The 16,037-nt window shown below is 44.4% G+C and overlaps 1 protein-coding gene across 18 annotated transcripts in view; it reads left to right on the plus strand.

Moving 5' to 3' along the window:
* Positions 1–16,037, plus strand: part of Rbp6 (RNA-binding protein 6) — a 748,813-nt gene that overhangs the window by 504,284 nt on the left and 228,492 nt on the right. The window contains exon 1 of one of the 18 annotated variants that reach the window (XM_012495560.3): positions 2,589–3,584. The exons of 16 other annotated variants lie outside the window; for them this stretch is intronic. The gene's annotated coding sequence lies outside the window, so the exon portion shown is untranslated. Of the gene's footprint in view, positions 1–2,588; positions 3,585–16,037 lie in introns of those variants that run through there. One more of the 18 variants, XM_012495562.3, reaches the window with a different exon arrangement.

The following is a 16,037-nucleotide window of genomic DNA, read 5'->3' on the forward strand; positions in this document are numbered from 1 at the left end:
TTGGGATTCTTATATTACGATCATCGAAACTGACACGCTCAACTTCTTACGTGCTACGTAAGATCTATCGATATTATGCTCTTTCAAAGAATAAAACCAAAGACAAAAGAAATCGCTTGCAAGAGTTGATTAATTCATCTTCGTTATTTATTGTTAAACCACGAACGTAATCGACGCGTGATCAAAATCACAGTGCAGTCGTCCATAGAGATCTCTGGTCTACAGATCGTATTGCGTTTTCAGGCGAGGATATTGAACATCGGTTGTAGTTGCATCGCCCGCACGGCAGAAGGAAGCACACGCCAGTGTGGTTTTCCCGCCAAGTTCATTGAGCATCTTGCTCTGGATGTAAGCCAAATACTGAATACACCACCGTTTTCCGCCTCCTTGTTCCTCCTCCTCGCCTCGCCCCCCGACCGTTATCATTCCGGAATGGCAAGTTGATGTTGCCCGTGCTCCTAACACCTCTGGCGTCGCCCGTTTATAGAACAAGCAACACCGGCCCCTAATAAGGTCGGGTCACGGCCCTATTCCGCAATATTTCGCCCGACCAATTGTGCCCGACGTTACAGGGAATAAATGCGACAGTTAAATCCTGTAGAAGTTATTGGTCGTGTTATTCCTCTCCTCAGAGAGTGCTTCTCCTCCGTGAAGGACTTTGTATATAAAGGGCTGAGATGATGAGATTACGCTTGAAAAAAAGAGGAGAGAGAGAGAGAGAGAGAGAGAGAGAGAGAGAGAAAACAACAAGGATTGGCTGTCGTCGAGCGATAGTGAAAGCGAAAGGCGAAACGAGCGAGGCTCGCAAGTTTTTTAAACGATTTAATACTTACCGCCCCTGGCTCTCTCTGCAACAAGTTATCAGCTTCTCACAGACTTCCTGCAAACTGAGCTTTAATAGCTCGAAATAAATTTTCCCGTTGATAGATTATGTAGTTGATAAAAATTGCGGAATTAAGAGAGAGAGAGAGAGAGGGAGGGAGATAGAAGGAGCAAGTTAGCAAAAAATTAGAAAAGTAAACTTCTTCTTCTTTTTCTTCTTCTCCTCCTTTTTCTTTTTCCTTTTTTTTATATTAAAACATCGACATGGAAATCTTTCTCGCTTCTCTCTCTCTCTCTCTCTCTCTCTCTCTCTCTCTATCTCTATCTCTCTCTCTCTCTCTCTCTCCGCGAGAAACGGAGAAGAAAGCGGCGAAGCGCGACGAGAATTGTGCGACTACGAGACTTCCACCAACCTTGTTTTTTCTTCTTTTCTATTTTTTTTTTTCTTTTTTGTAGGAAATCCCACCGCGTGCTTAAGCGAAACGAGCGGGGCGCCGAGGGCGCGGGTGTGCGTAGCGTTCATAGTATTGGCAACGGGCCAAGTCACGTTGCGACTCAATGAAATCTTTCTAGGTTAGGTTAGCCCCTTCCTTCCGCGTTAAGCGTAGGATACGTTTACACCGAGGCGGTGGACGCGCGAGAGCGGAGGCTGGCCCTCGGCCAGCCGCACCGGGAACCCGGCGAAGTGGCAGGTTTTCGGCTCTCCGGGCGGAAGTGGTAGTGGTCAATATTAGTCAGGCCGGAGGGGGGCTCCTTAAGCGCGAGCTCGTACCACTTCGTACGGACTCGACTCGCCCGTAATCCTTCTTGTTGTGTGTTGCTCGCGCGTCAATGAGACGTTACGTCAGTGGCCCAGTTACCGAAAGAGAATTAACCGGCCGCTCTCGTGATTTGCAATCTCCGTCCACGCAACGAATCACGAAATTATTATCGTTGAATCGGATTTCTCGCGCGTCCTCGACGAGAATCTCTCGTTGAATCGGCATCGAAAGGAGGGAGGGGTCGGTCAGCAGGAGGATGCGGCAAAGAAACACTTGGATTCGATTCGACTCGGATGGCACGAGGCGGGTTCGGCTCACGGACGCGTAACAAGTAGTCATGCACCGAAAACGCTCCGCTTCGGTGCAACACGATGCTCGCGAGCACAATCCGGCGTCATCCTCCTTCTTCCTCCCTCCTGACGTGTTCGCTCCGTCCCTCCTTCCCCACCGTTTCTATCCCGCCGTCAAGCGAGCGTGGCGTGGCGAGGAGGAGCAGTCAGGCAGTCAGGCTCTCTGCTGGCATTAAGTATTCCCGTTGGGTCGGCGTGGCGAGGAGGAGCACGGAGTGGCGCGGAGTGGCGGCGTGGCGTGCAGCGCTGTGTCGGTCGATGCTGGGGTGTTCGCCGTGGGAAGGAAGGAAACAGGCGAGAAGGAGGAACAGAAACGATTCCTCTCCCTCTTCCACCGTCTCTCCCTCCCTCTCTCTCTCTCTCGCTCTCTCTCTCCATCCCTCCTCCCTCTCCGTCGCACGAGGCGAGGTTTCTCCGGCACGGAATCGAGAGAGGCGCTATCCCCCTCGAGCGACGGCAGCGCCCCGGGGGCGCCTGCGCGCCTCGGAGGGGTAGCGGTCGCCTGATAGTGGCGAAACTCGAGGGCGAGGGGGAAGGGGCCCCTCCCCGTTCTATCCCTCGCTCCTCGAGCGCGCACCCCACCATCGGGTGCCGCGCGGCTCCTCTACCTCCCCTCGCTACGGCTCCACTGCCCGGGCCTCCACGGTCGCCCCATTCCGTTCTCGGCATCACAGCGTGCAGCATTGAACTCGACGCACGGCGACAAGGAGCGCGACAACGACCACCTGCACCTCTCTGTGCTCCACGGATTAATACATCGGCCTCTCTCTCCTTTCAACCTCTCGCTCACCGACCGTTTCGGCTCCCCCGTGCACTTCAACGGTGCACGAAGAGAAGAGGGCAGGGTGACGAGGATTAACGAGCCCGAAGGATTCTCTTCGATCCCCTGCGATCAAGATCCGTGACGAAACACCGGAAGACGTCACGCGTCGATACGTTGTCGAATACACGAAGGATCGATCTCGAGATCGAGATTTCAATCTCTCCCAGCCTCTGCTGTGTGGATTCGTTATTCGTTGTTGTCTCAGTGTGTCGTCGTTCATCGGCCTGCCGTGCGTTCTTTCACGCGTGTTCACCGAAGCTCGACCGAGAGTGCCCGCAGAGAGATAGTAGTAGTACGACCACGATTTATAACGTGACAAGTAAGTGTGACGAGTACCGCGCGCGAATGTAACCCGTTCGACGAGTTTAAGAAGTTTCGATCAAGAGGATCCCGCCGTTGCTTCGATCGAAGCCCGAGTTGTGCGAGTTCGATCGTTCGATCGAGTTCTCGAGCCCGGTTCGCCGTTCGTGCCCGTTCGTTCCTCGCCGTTAGAACAGTGGCAACAGGGATTCGCGCACACCGACGCGCGATCGTCAGCCGGAGCCAGAAGAGTTGCTGTCACGAAACGATCGCGACGTTCGCGTCCTTTCGGAAGCCTTTCGCGACATTGTACGCGGCGCGTGTGCTGAGAAAGCGTGCGATACGAGACGTACGTCCGTCTCTCGCTCGTCTTTTTCTCCTCCCGCGGGGAAGGAAGGCCATAGCGTTGATCGCACGGCGCTCGGTACTCGCGGCGGTACTGAGTGACCTGCAGCACCCGGCAGTCATCGAAAAGTGTACACGACGGCGGTCACCACGTACATCACGCCGCTCATCACCCCAGAGAAGGTAACGGTCAACGTTCCATTCAAATGTTTCTCCATTAAATCCTATCCAAGTATGTCATATCCGAGTATTGTGGAACGGGGTCGTCTCGAAGAAATTGTGCGTTCCTCTCCTCTATCGTGAACAGGTGTAGGTGTATCGATGTTTATAGCTTGCGCAACTATTTACGTACACGGATATTGCACGAGTGAGCGCGAATGTGTGGGTATTACGTTGTGCCCGAGCATGTGTGCGTGGGTGGAGCTTGATCCTGAACGTCATCCGTCGGACAAGGACGGAGTAATCCGGCTTGGTGGATATCTCGTCGAGCTTTCCTCCTCTCTCTCTCTCTCTCTCTCTCTCTTTCTCTCGTTCTTCTTCCCTTATCTCTTGCACCGTTTATTTCTTCGAACAATGTGCAGTGACCGAAAAGTTTCCTTGTAGATGACATTCGAGAAAAGCTTCGCTTCGTCCGCTTCCCCCTCCCCCCCCCTCCCCAAGTTTCCCCGGAAGTTCCGAAATCTTTCGCCTCAGACCATGGTTTTCGATGCGTCGGATCTTTCACAGCTCTTTCTTTCGTCTCCCTTTATCTCCCTTACCCTTATCTATTTTTATCCCGTGTAGTTACACGGTTTAACAGGTTTTCGTTCGTCAACGATTCTAGCGCTCGCTAGTTAGTTAAAACGATCGATAGAGTCGATCGAGATTCGAATTAGAAAGATTCCTCCACGTTTCTTCCACGTCTTGAATGAAATTCTCGAGCGAAGGATAAAAAACGTTCCACCACTTTAATCCTAATATAGCAGACACGGGCGGCTCTTTGAGACTCTGTACGCGGTACAGATACGTCAAATCGGATGAAGGAATTATTAACGGAATTAATAAGTTGAGTAAGCCGGAGTGGAGACGGTGGAGAATACTATTTCCTTTTCACCGGAGAGAGAAAGAGAGAGAGATTATTCTAGTTCCTTATTACGTTCTCCACCCTCCCGAGCAAACTTATTATCTTAAGTCCTTCGGCTCTCCAAGCGAAACGATAACGAGATCGTTACTTTCGAAGTTCCCGCCTCGCGACCACCGCGCTCGATAATTATTTTCTCCTTTCAACGGGAGCCGGCCACCCGAGTGTATTTCCGAGTGTAGTTTCTTCTTTTCTTACGAGGAAGAAAACTTCTCTCGCCGATATCCTCCTCCCTCTCCACCCGCCCAACAAACGATCGTAAATTTTTTGAAACGAGCCTCTCGTCTCTCCCTCCTATCTTTCTAGGCCACATCTATCCCGCAGTCACTTTGTATCGAGATTTTAAATACGTTAACCTACTTCCTCACTCCGGCAAAGGTATCTATTCCGCCGTTTGATCTCGAACAAAACTCCTCCTCCCCATCCCGCAAAGTAGTCCGACAAGCACGACAAGTCTGTTTCCTCGAGTCGATTTCAATTTATTCGCCCGATGAAAATCGTTTCCCGATTTAAAGTACACAATCCACCGGCTGATGGGATTTTTAATTAATTCCTGCCCGCCCGTCCGCCGCTCCACAGAGAAGAAAGAGAGAGAAAAAAAAAAAAGAAAAGTAACGATTCCACGGCCGCGTATCGTGTCGCATACATTAAAACGATCATTAACGAGCTCGGTGATGCGTCGAGTGATAGGAGTGGTGTTACGTGGCCGAGATTTAGGTCGCGATTTTTTCCATTCCGCTTTATTACACCGGGAGAGGAGCCGCGCTCTGTCGAGAGTATCGAGCTCCAATGATCTCGTGGATAATCCGCGGCTTCGAATCTTTCTTCCCCTATTTTTTTCCCTTCGTCCCATCTCTTCGATGTTCGATTCCATCGCGCAACCAACTTGGTTTCAATTCTCGTCGATAGCTTGGACACGTACGACAGAATTTTCACGAACGACGGGTTTTCTCTGTACTTTCAACGTCGTAAACAAGAAGCGATACGTGGGTAGATTGTTGCGAAAAGATGGAATTTATCGACGACCTTTTCTAATTTTTCCTCGGGTGATATTTTTATTTTTCCTTTTTGTTGAACTGATCGGACGAAAATTTTGAATCATTAAATTTTATACGCGAAATTAACAATTCCTGAAAAAAGTGATGCTCGATTCGAAGAAAAGCTTGGTCGCAACAAAATTTCTCTCGAGAATTAATATCTCACTTTCGTTCGTAATTAAGTGGACGTACCATCGGTCGGAGCATACACGAGCAACAGTTGGACAGTTGTTTAACTTTCACTGTCATCCCCCTCCTCCTCCACACTTTCATTCATCCACCTATCCGTCCATCGCGAAACCCTCGTGAAGACGGGTGTGTCGATACCGGTCAACCGCGAATGGGATAGAAGGGGGGGGGCGGGTACGCAATAAATATTTTTTTCATCGGGGAACCGCGCGAAAAGTTTGCTCAAAGGCGGCGGCAGTTCGAAGGGAGGCAGGCAGGAAGGCAGGCAGGTTGTTGATTAAACGTTGCGCCGGCGAAACGTATTATTATTACTCGGAGAGTACGACGCTTCTCAACTGCAATCCTCTGAACTTGCTCGCTCGCAGAGGGGCTGGTCGCTCGACTTTTTTTTTCTCCAACGAGGCGCAGATTGTCGGCTTTTTCTCTCTCTCTCTCTCTCTCTCTCCCCTCCTCGAGCACGGAATCCTCGAAAACCTTCCTCCTCCCTCGCCTCGACTCGGCGGAAAATGTGAAAGTTCGCCGCTACAACGTGGCAGTACACACTCCATTCTCTCCTGTTGCGCACACGAATATACACTCGTGTGTGTGTATGTATATATATATATATATACATGTGTATAAACTGGACGCGCGTATATACACATCATTGGGGTTGGGATCTGTCCTTTGCTCGTTCCGTGGCCGCTTTGCGCGAGCAAAAGATAGGAGAAGGTAAGCGGATTTCGCGGCGGTCGGCCGGCTATTCGCAAACTGGAAACGCGACCCGTGGAGCTCGTTATTCTCGCGAGGTGGGGGTGGGGGATGAATTAAAACAGCGCGACGCGGCAGCCACGACTCCGTCGATGGGTGGAAAAAGAGATTCAGGGAGGGAGGAGGGGATCGAGATCCCACGAGTTCAAGCTACTTAGGATTCGTCACGAGCAGATCAGGCGGAAGAGAAGTTAATCCTCTTTGCGAATAATTATTCCGGAGTGACCGTTCTTGGAAGGTATGGGGACCCTGTCCTTTCGAGGGGTGAACCCCCTCTTCTCGGTGCTTGGTATCGATGATAATCGGATAAAGAAACGGGTGGTTCGACGACAACTTTCGCGTTTCTTTCCTCGGTTCTTGGTTGATCTGTTTCTGTAGTTTCTGAAGGAGGGTAAGACTGGTCCATTTGTTGGAAATTTCGTTACATTTTTCGTGAAATATTGTTATGATCGAATGGGGAACGAATTTGAATAATTTAATTGGAGAGAGATATATAAATAGATTGATGAGAAGATAGGCGAAGATGTTCTTATTTCTATAATACACGGTTTTTATCCTTCCCTTCAAGAAAAAGAAATGTTTTATATTAAACGTTCCCCGTTTTATTCTATTCGTTTCATAAATTTAAAATATAAAATGTTGAGGAAAACTGATTTATTTACTTCAGTTATACTCGTGCTTTCTCGTATTTGATGAAAAAAAGGAGAAAACTTTTTACAGGAAGAATTCTCATAAAAACTACTAGAATCGTATAGATCAAAGAGTTTCTTCGTGGAAATATTAATTTTCGGTGTTAAATTTCTCAACGCATCGTATACACGTGAAACCACTTTTACTGACAGATGTGAAACATCGAGGTAAACGAACGATATCCAATTAACTTTTCATCCTAATGTTTTGCAAAAATTAATATCAAATATATTATTTAAATCAAAAGATGCATTTTTTCCATTACTTTTCATTTATTCCCGAATGAAAACAAGACGATGATCAACGATAGAATTAATATCGAATTGATTATTATTTTTAAATCGCACTGCATCCTCCTCTCAATTATTCTTCTTCTCACTCACGATGACGTTCAACGAGATTTGATTAGAACGCGATCAATGAAAAGTGGATGTAACTCGTGGGACAGAAAGGGAGGGACGATCGCTCGTCCCACCGTTCGGAAGGAATTAGGTGGCCGAATTCGCGAGTAACAAGGGATGTTTACATCGAAACGCTTTTAAATCCCGGCCGACGAGTCCGGCGGACCATCCAGCCCCCGTTCTGAGGATTCCACCAACCCGTCACACCCTCTGATGCCGTTGACAAACGAGCGAGATACGAAAGTAGGTGACTCGGACCGACCACTTTCATCCCTTGCGTTCACCTAGCCGTGTGTGCACGGTTCTTCTCGCTTCGCTGCAAATACAGAAAAACCGAGAAAGAGAGAAAGAGAGAGAAGAAGCCTTCGAGTTTTCTCGCCACATCCCACTGTTTGATATTTGCCGCGTCCTCCCACACCAGATTGACATTTTCGTTTTTTTTTTTTTCTTTTTGATAACCTTTTCGCCTCGAAATGTAATTCCGCCATCGCGAATGCAGTGGAGAAGGATCGAAGAGATTGTTTTCTAATCATTGCAAAGTTGTGTTCACGGGAATAGTGAAGATTTTTAAGAGACGATATTGTTCGATACTAAAACACGTTGAACATTGGACAGGATATTTTAATCTTGCGAAAGTATGAAAATACTTTTATCCGTGAAATTTTTACATCATTTTTTCAGAAGCGTTGAAAAAGTGAATGTTGAAATAAAATTACAAATATCGATATAGGAGAATGTAACGTAATATCACGGTAACGATCGCAACAATTATCACGTTAATCGGCAAATTCCCGATTTCATAGAAAATTATTATTCATACCGAATAATACCGCGTCAGTACACCACCAATAGCTCTAATTTCCCCTAAATGCAGAAAGCATCGAAATTCCCGTTGTATTATTAACCAATCGATTATCCATTGAATTATTCACGCGACTTGGTTCGGTGTGACCCGTCGTTAAAGATTAATTTTTCGAAAGTTCGCTCTCGTCCATAATTTTTCCACGATCGAATTTTCCTGTACAACGATTACTATGGAAAAGCAATCGAAACTCAGGAACAAAAACAAAACAAAACAACATCCGTTCCTCGATCGATGATTCAGAGAATTAACGATGGCCAACGCCAATTATAATTTTTCAGAAACGATCGAAAAAAAAAAAAAAAGAAGAAAACAAAGAACGTGGAAAAATCGAGTTTTAAACGACGAAACATTTTCCCAATACTCGATACTCGTATTTTCCCAAAGCGATCGCGCCATTGTGCACGCACTCGATCGCTTCCTATTCTCTTTCTTTCTTTTCCGCGAAGCGTCGGGTTAATCGGCTGTGTTCATCGCGAGCCCCGTACACGCAATTCCAGCGTGAATTTCGCGCGTTTCGAAACGCCGGCCGATCTAAAGTATCGACATTATTAATTAACGCCACCGTGAAATTTTGTATAATAGTTCCGGGAATTGACGTAGATTATTACAAAGCCTGGAGTGACTCTCGTTGTTCGCGAAAATTAACTATGCGTCTGACAAAGAATGGAGGGGGTGTTTAAATCGGTGAAATTTCGTGGAATATACAGGGGAGGATCCATAGTAGATTATTTGGTTAATACTTGGAAATTTGAATTAAATTTATAGGAAAATTAATTTCATCGATCGAAATTTCAATTATAATAAAAATAGAGAGAACATTGATACGTATATTAATTTATTACTCGATCTTCTTAACTTAAGATTTCAGGTAATTGTTTCAATCGAGTTGAATTAATTTTGACGATGTTAAATTCCGTTGAATTCTTTCTTTTCTCTCTCTATAAATTGATATTATTCCTCTTTTCTTTCCGCCTTTCCGCGGATTAAATCGGAAGTAAACATTTATGAATTGTTACGCATTTAGCTACACTTTAGCTCGGTTTAACGACAACCGATATTTAACGTAGAAAATTCTCTCTCTCTCTCTCTCTCTCTCTCTCTCTCTCGGATAAAGTTTTGAAGCGATTCTATTTTCAATCTCGCCAGAGAGGATAAAGTCAAAAGGCATCTCGCTAAATAATAAAATTTAGATGGAAATGTTATAACGACGTAATTACGACACAACGCTTTTACGAAAGAAGAAGTTCCTCCCTCGATGTTCCTTTCACGTACAACTTCTCATGCAAACAAACATATACAAAAACTGTTTATCGTTTAGATATTCGTCGCACATTCGCGCAATTTTCGAATACAAATCTTTTATAAAGTATTTTTCCAAATTTCTCATCGATCTCTTAATTTTGTCAATTTCAGAAGGACATTTTTAAAAGTAATCGTATTTCACCGTATTGTACAATACAATGATACATGGTATAATTGAAAGTAATGCGATTTTCATGAAATTTTATCTGGTTCCTTGGCGAAGATTACGCAAATGCCTCGGGTACATGGTCGACAGAGAATTGAGGTTTCTATCTCGGTGAACACAGACATGTCGGTCGACATGCATTGGGTTTCCGTGCTGTACACGAGTCGTTAATTAATCCCTCGTTACCGTGCGTATGCTACACCCCCAAGATCTGCGTTAACAGAGGTAACCAGAGGTTTGACCGTCAAATCGCGTTTAAATACGCGTCCTTTTCGTGGCTGTTTAAGCTGTGTGTGCACTTCCCAAGAGCAATTGCGTTCTCCGCCGTTTCATCGCAATTTCAACAGGTTCCCCATTGGTGAGGCTACACAACCGTATCCAGAAATAATCATCAAAGCTTCCTCACTCTGTAAATGAAGTTCTAATTCGGTTGAATTTGAGATACCGTTCCGCTTGATTTTCGAATCCAGCGATTATATACGAATACACCACACCTCTTGTATTTTCTTTATTTTCGAATGATATCTCATCTTATCGTTCATCATCTTGAAATCGACACTCATCGTATCGAAACAATAAACGTGGATCGTTATTGTTAAAATAATACAATTGGGATGGAGGATTTAAAATTTGTCATTTTCTTCATAATGCAATCGAATTCTGTTTAATATTATGAACAACAGAACTTTTGGACTATCGAATTTTAAAAACGTACACGCGAGCCATTGGTTTCCTTTGGTTACGGATGACACGTGGACACGTGTCCAGCGAAAACATTTACTTTCGATATTTTTCTTTCTATTAAAACGGGCGAATATGATTAACGCAACGATCGGCGACACGACGCATTGTGCAATGATTTATAGCCTCGCACGCTCGTATCGTGCGTTATCGCCGCCCGCCAGTTCTCTGTGTTTGGTTCCCGGCCGATCGATGGAAAATGTGTGGAAATGCGCATTGCATCAGACCCCGCAGAGCGTGTCTCATTTAAGGTAGACACGTACGATTCCAGTGTGACGTGTTAATACAACGATAGCATCGCCGCATCAACAATGTGTCGGCCGTATCAGACAGATATTTTTCATAAAGATTTCCGCGATGCGCCCCTGCTTTGACGCGGGTTGCGTTACATTCCAGGGAATAGAAATTTATTTGACGTTTGCGGCTTCGAAAAATTGTTATTTCTCTTCCATTTCTCGCGCCTATTCGTTAGAAGAAATCATCGTTTGGATTAGGTAACTTCTCTCGTTATAATCCATTCCATTCTGATTCACTTGATAGGCTGTCATTGTTAATTTTAAACGCGAAACGTTTAATTCTAGTAAATTATATAAATCTCATACACGATCTGTGTAAAGATCGATCGATGAAAAATTCGTACGTCTGTTTCATAATATAAAAACAAATCAGAACGATAGATACGAATACATTGACCAAATACTAAAGAAAAATTTACTTTTATTGAAGCGAAAATATAAGAATTCTCTGAAAAAACGGTGACAATTTCGTGATCTTATCACTGTAACAAGTGTATCACGAATTCTTCATTCTCGGAGGAACACCGTTAAATCATGGAAAATTATCCGGATGGAAAATCGGTTTCCGGATATAATCCAATGGGAAATCGATGATTGCTCGAAATTGTATCAAGGTACAATGGCCATGATTATTTTTGGTCAATTCGGCTTGGATCCCCTAATCAGCGGCAATCAAAGGCGGCTAATTGCAACGGCGTTACGTCGAAATCAATGCCTTCTCGGTCGCAGGTTTACGTTTTAATTGAAACGGTGCAAACTGGTCTTAATGGTGTTTCTGTTGTACACGATTGAATGGGACATCACAATGGTATCCTTACCGTCGATTCACCCGCGCCTCCCCACACTTCCAACCCCTGCTTCGTGACACGGCAAACGGTTGTTGAATGCGCTCCTGCCCGCCGTGATCGAGTTTACGTCGTTATTGAATTTCTACGTGCCGCGCAACCGTAGACGCGTGATTAGAGCTCTCCCTTTGCGCTATTTTTCTCTCCATTGAATAACATCCATCTCGAGAAAGAAACGTAGCGCAGGCCCTTCTTTCGTCGTGAATCGAATCGAAAGGGATAACCAGTTAGAGCGACTTGCTTCGTTTTTTGCAATTTCGTTTTTCCTTGGATCGATCACTTTCGATATTGATATCGTATAAATACATTGTATTACATTTTCTCCATTCATTCCATTCTTTCTAAGGGATTAATTTTATTACGCTGAAATTATTTTTAACGAACGAATCTCAAATTGCAATATCTTCGTGTCCTCATATTTTCAACGAGTTAGATGAAAAATCGCGTGAGAAAAAAAAGGAAATGTTCGTTTCTCGTGCAAAGAAAAAAATAAGTAGAATGATTAAATTTACATTCTCTCGCTTAATCCAATAATTGTACCGCCCTTTAAATTATTAAACAGGCATTTCCCCCTCCCATTCTGACAAATATCAAATCCCCATATTTCCAAGTCGGAATAATATCCCCGCGAATGCAAACTCGAATCGAAATTGTACTCGTTACTTGATTAAACACGCTCTAACATTCCTTCCTTACGTACATATGCACCCTCTCTCTGTTCAGAGAGACACGTAACCGGAAACAGATTCCGCAGTTTGTTCCAATTTTAGTCGAACCCGACAGCACACAGGAACTTACGAGGCCGGCTCCCGAGGAGTGACTTCGAGGGATGTGTTGTACTTGGAGATATATATCTCGCGGAGTTGGAGAGGGAGATAAGATTTTAGGGTGGAATTTTTACGAGCGACACCCGAAATCTCGGCTCGTGCAGCTCGATAAAAAAGTGTTGGGCACCAGCGGCTCTCCAGCGCCCTCTTTTATTACCTAATACTCGTGAGACTCGGTCACGATTGGGATATCTCGATTCTTCCCCTCTCTTCCCTCGATTTTCGTCGATTCAATCATCGAGGGCTCGAAGATCGATCAAACGAGGGTGAATTCCGCGAATTGATGGCCGATTTTTTCACGATCGATCTCGTCGTCTTAGATTCCATCGATCGATCCTTCGTTCGAAAAACGACTCTACGTGCATCATTTCGTTCTTCGTCGCGCGAATGAATAAAACCGTCTCTTTATTCTTCTTACGTCAATATTCGCTCGTGAATATTCGTTTGACGAGAAATAAAGAAAATTATTAAACGAAGCTTGCTTTTACAAAGATTTCGCCAATTTTGCAAAAGATTTTTATTATCGCAAATTACGTTAATTTTCAATCCACGTAATAACGTTTCCTTCATTTTTTAAAATCTTATTGTCGGAATTAGGGCCTGCGGTTTCCCCTCTCTCAAAAAAAAAAAAAGAAAAAAAAAGAAATGGGACGAAACAGGGGTGAAACAGGATGAAACGATGACGAGGGAAAAAAATCAATATCGACGATTTACTTTTTCAACGAGAGTCGACGAACTATCGAGGCGGGCACGGTCGAAGGAAAAATATAAACGTACAATCGAGGCACAACTTCCGCGTAGCGCGCCGTCGGGTTTAAAAGAGCGCCGAGCATTTCGGGCTTCTGAATAAAAGGCGAGTCCTGATAATGTGCATCAAAGGCGCGGAGAGAGAGTAAAAATAGAGAAGCGTGCTTAAGCCACGCGTGCACTTGTCGGGCGTCGATGCTTTCATCTTCGCGTTCAAAGAGCGACTCGTAAACGTTTGATGCCACAGGATCAATAAATGTATCGTACCTCCGTCCGAAAGCCGACACATCAGCATCGAATTTCCGCCAAAAGAACGGAATTCCTACGTGGAGAGATTTTTTTTTCGCATTTTCCTTTATATCTCCTTTCCTTTCTCTTCTCCGTTTCCCCCTTTTGGCTCAAACGTTCCGAGACAACGTTTCCATCTGTGAAATGTTCGCCATTAGATGATTTTTTTTCTCTCTCTTCTTTTTTCTCCTCTTTTTTTCCTTTTTTTTTTTTTTTATGTTTACTCGTCACAGGTTTTTGCGGTTGATGCACAATCACCGTTTCGAGGTTGAAAGAGAGAATTATCTTGTACGGTATCTTTTTTTATTTATTATTCGAAATATTACATACAGAAACGTTAACGTCTTAGATTATTTTACTTATTCGTTTGTTACTTTATCTTTCGTCCACGGTTAAGCGTAATTGAAGGTATAAAAGAACGACAGAACGAATAAAGATAAAGGGGGAAAAAAGAGGAAAAAAAGAAAAAGAAAAGAGAAAAAGATTTAAAAGTCCCCCTTTGATTTAATTGAACGCGTTTAAAGAAGGTTATCTAAATAACGCAATTTTCTTCGGGAGTCGTAACACGCGGGACGCGTAAAGATAATTCGGAAATAATCGGAGCGAGTTTAAACGGCGGTAGTTCGCCGTGCAAGGGAGTTCGGTAAATTCTCTGGTAATCCCCTAAAGTCGCAAGTCCAACAGTTTAAGTCAGTGGAGTGGCTCTAAGGAAGGGAAGGAGGTAAATCGCGGCCGCCTCGGTGAATGTAATGGGTTGGATTTAGGGCGATAGCGAAAGGTGTATCGAACTTTTGGTTATTAAATCGAGACCCGGATTGGGCCGCATGCGGTTCACGTTGGAGACAAAAATTTAGAATAAACGGGAATAGAACAATTTCGATTCTCGTCCCAGCCTCCTTTCCACGCGTCGAGAATTATAATTGGTCACCCGTGTTCCACGAATACGAATCGGTTTAATTAACATTTGTTCGATTGGCAGCTAATCACGATTCTACCGTTCGAACGTTCCATTCTTAGCCATTAATTGGAAACGATTGAAAAAATGATTTCGATTTCACGAGTTCTCGAATTAATATCGAATCAAGAATGAATGTCGAACCTTCTTTTCTGACTTTAGAAAGAAGAGTAAAAAGGGGGGAGGGGGGGAAAGAAGAAATTGTATACAAGAGTAGTTCGACGATGACGAAGATTCGATCTAGTTAGCCTTGAACCTAACTGCTATATACTTACTATTCAAAATACTTATTCTTCGAGCTCGTGTAGCTCCTTTTCTTTCTTAACTATTCACGTTTTACCGCGCGAGCAGATGTATGATGATTACAATTCAAAGGGAGCACAATGGGGGACGGCCGAGTCCTCCATTTAGGTCGGGTAAACTTTCATTGTTTTTCAGGATGCACCGAGGCTAACGAGGAAAAGAGATCCCTGACCATTTAATATAAGGCAACGACATCTATTATTATATCATCGTCATTTATAGGCGGGGGGAGGAGGAAGATATCTCGGTAAATCCGAGAATTCGCGAAATGATCGAAGGGGATACAGCAACGACGGCCGGTTGGTCCGGTTGCTGCAATCACTCTTTGTCGACGTTAACAATAGGAGGAGAGATCCTGCTGACAAAACGTTGAAACTCTTCTCAAAAAGAGAAATAATTCTTTCTTAAGAAGAGATGTCTACTACTCGTACAATTTCAGAATTAAAGAGGCACAAGGGAAGCCTCTGGTAATTGAAAATATTTTTTAGACGTGCAGAAGGAAACTTCGGTGTGCTTCGACTAGTACGAAATCAAATTTCGTATTTAATTCTTTTATATATATATATAAACAAGCGCTGCTTGTACAGTGTGAATTAATAATTTCAAACGTGGCCATTGCTTAATATCATTTTCATCGAACTTCAACAATTCAAACGCGATAAAAATCTTATTTTTCATATTTCGATGACCTGTTTCAAAAACTGTACGAAAAAGATACGTACTCGGAGTTAAGCTTATGCCCTCCTCCCCCCTCTCTCTTTATCTGTCTCTCTCTCTTCCGTGCGAAATATTCGAAAAAGATCTCCATTTTCCAATAAAACCGTATAAAGTTTAAAGCCAATGCATCGATCGCATCCTTTTTTACGACACAAAGAATACAGAATCACAGAAAGCCGGACAAACGGCCACGGATTTAAATTCTCTTCTCTCCGTTGAATCGCGTATTAGCTTGATTGGGAGGGGAGAGGGCTAAAATGTTGGCCGAAAAGAAAAGAGGGGTGGGATCTTTTTTGTTGGTCGATATACGCGTGTGCGTATACAATCTACGCGAGAGAGCACGTAGGAATTTGTAGGATCGCGGTATTTACGCGGCCGTGTAAAAGCCAGGTTGAGT

The sequence above is a fragment of the Apis florea genome, unplaced genomic scaffold (genome assembly GCF_048593485.1).
Source record: "Apis florea isolate Af1SG1 unplaced genomic scaffold, ASM4859348v1 contig_3772_pilon, whole genome shotgun sequence".
Classification (NCBI taxonomy): Eukaryota; Metazoa; Arthropoda; class Insecta; order Hymenoptera; family Apidae; genus Apis; species Apis florea.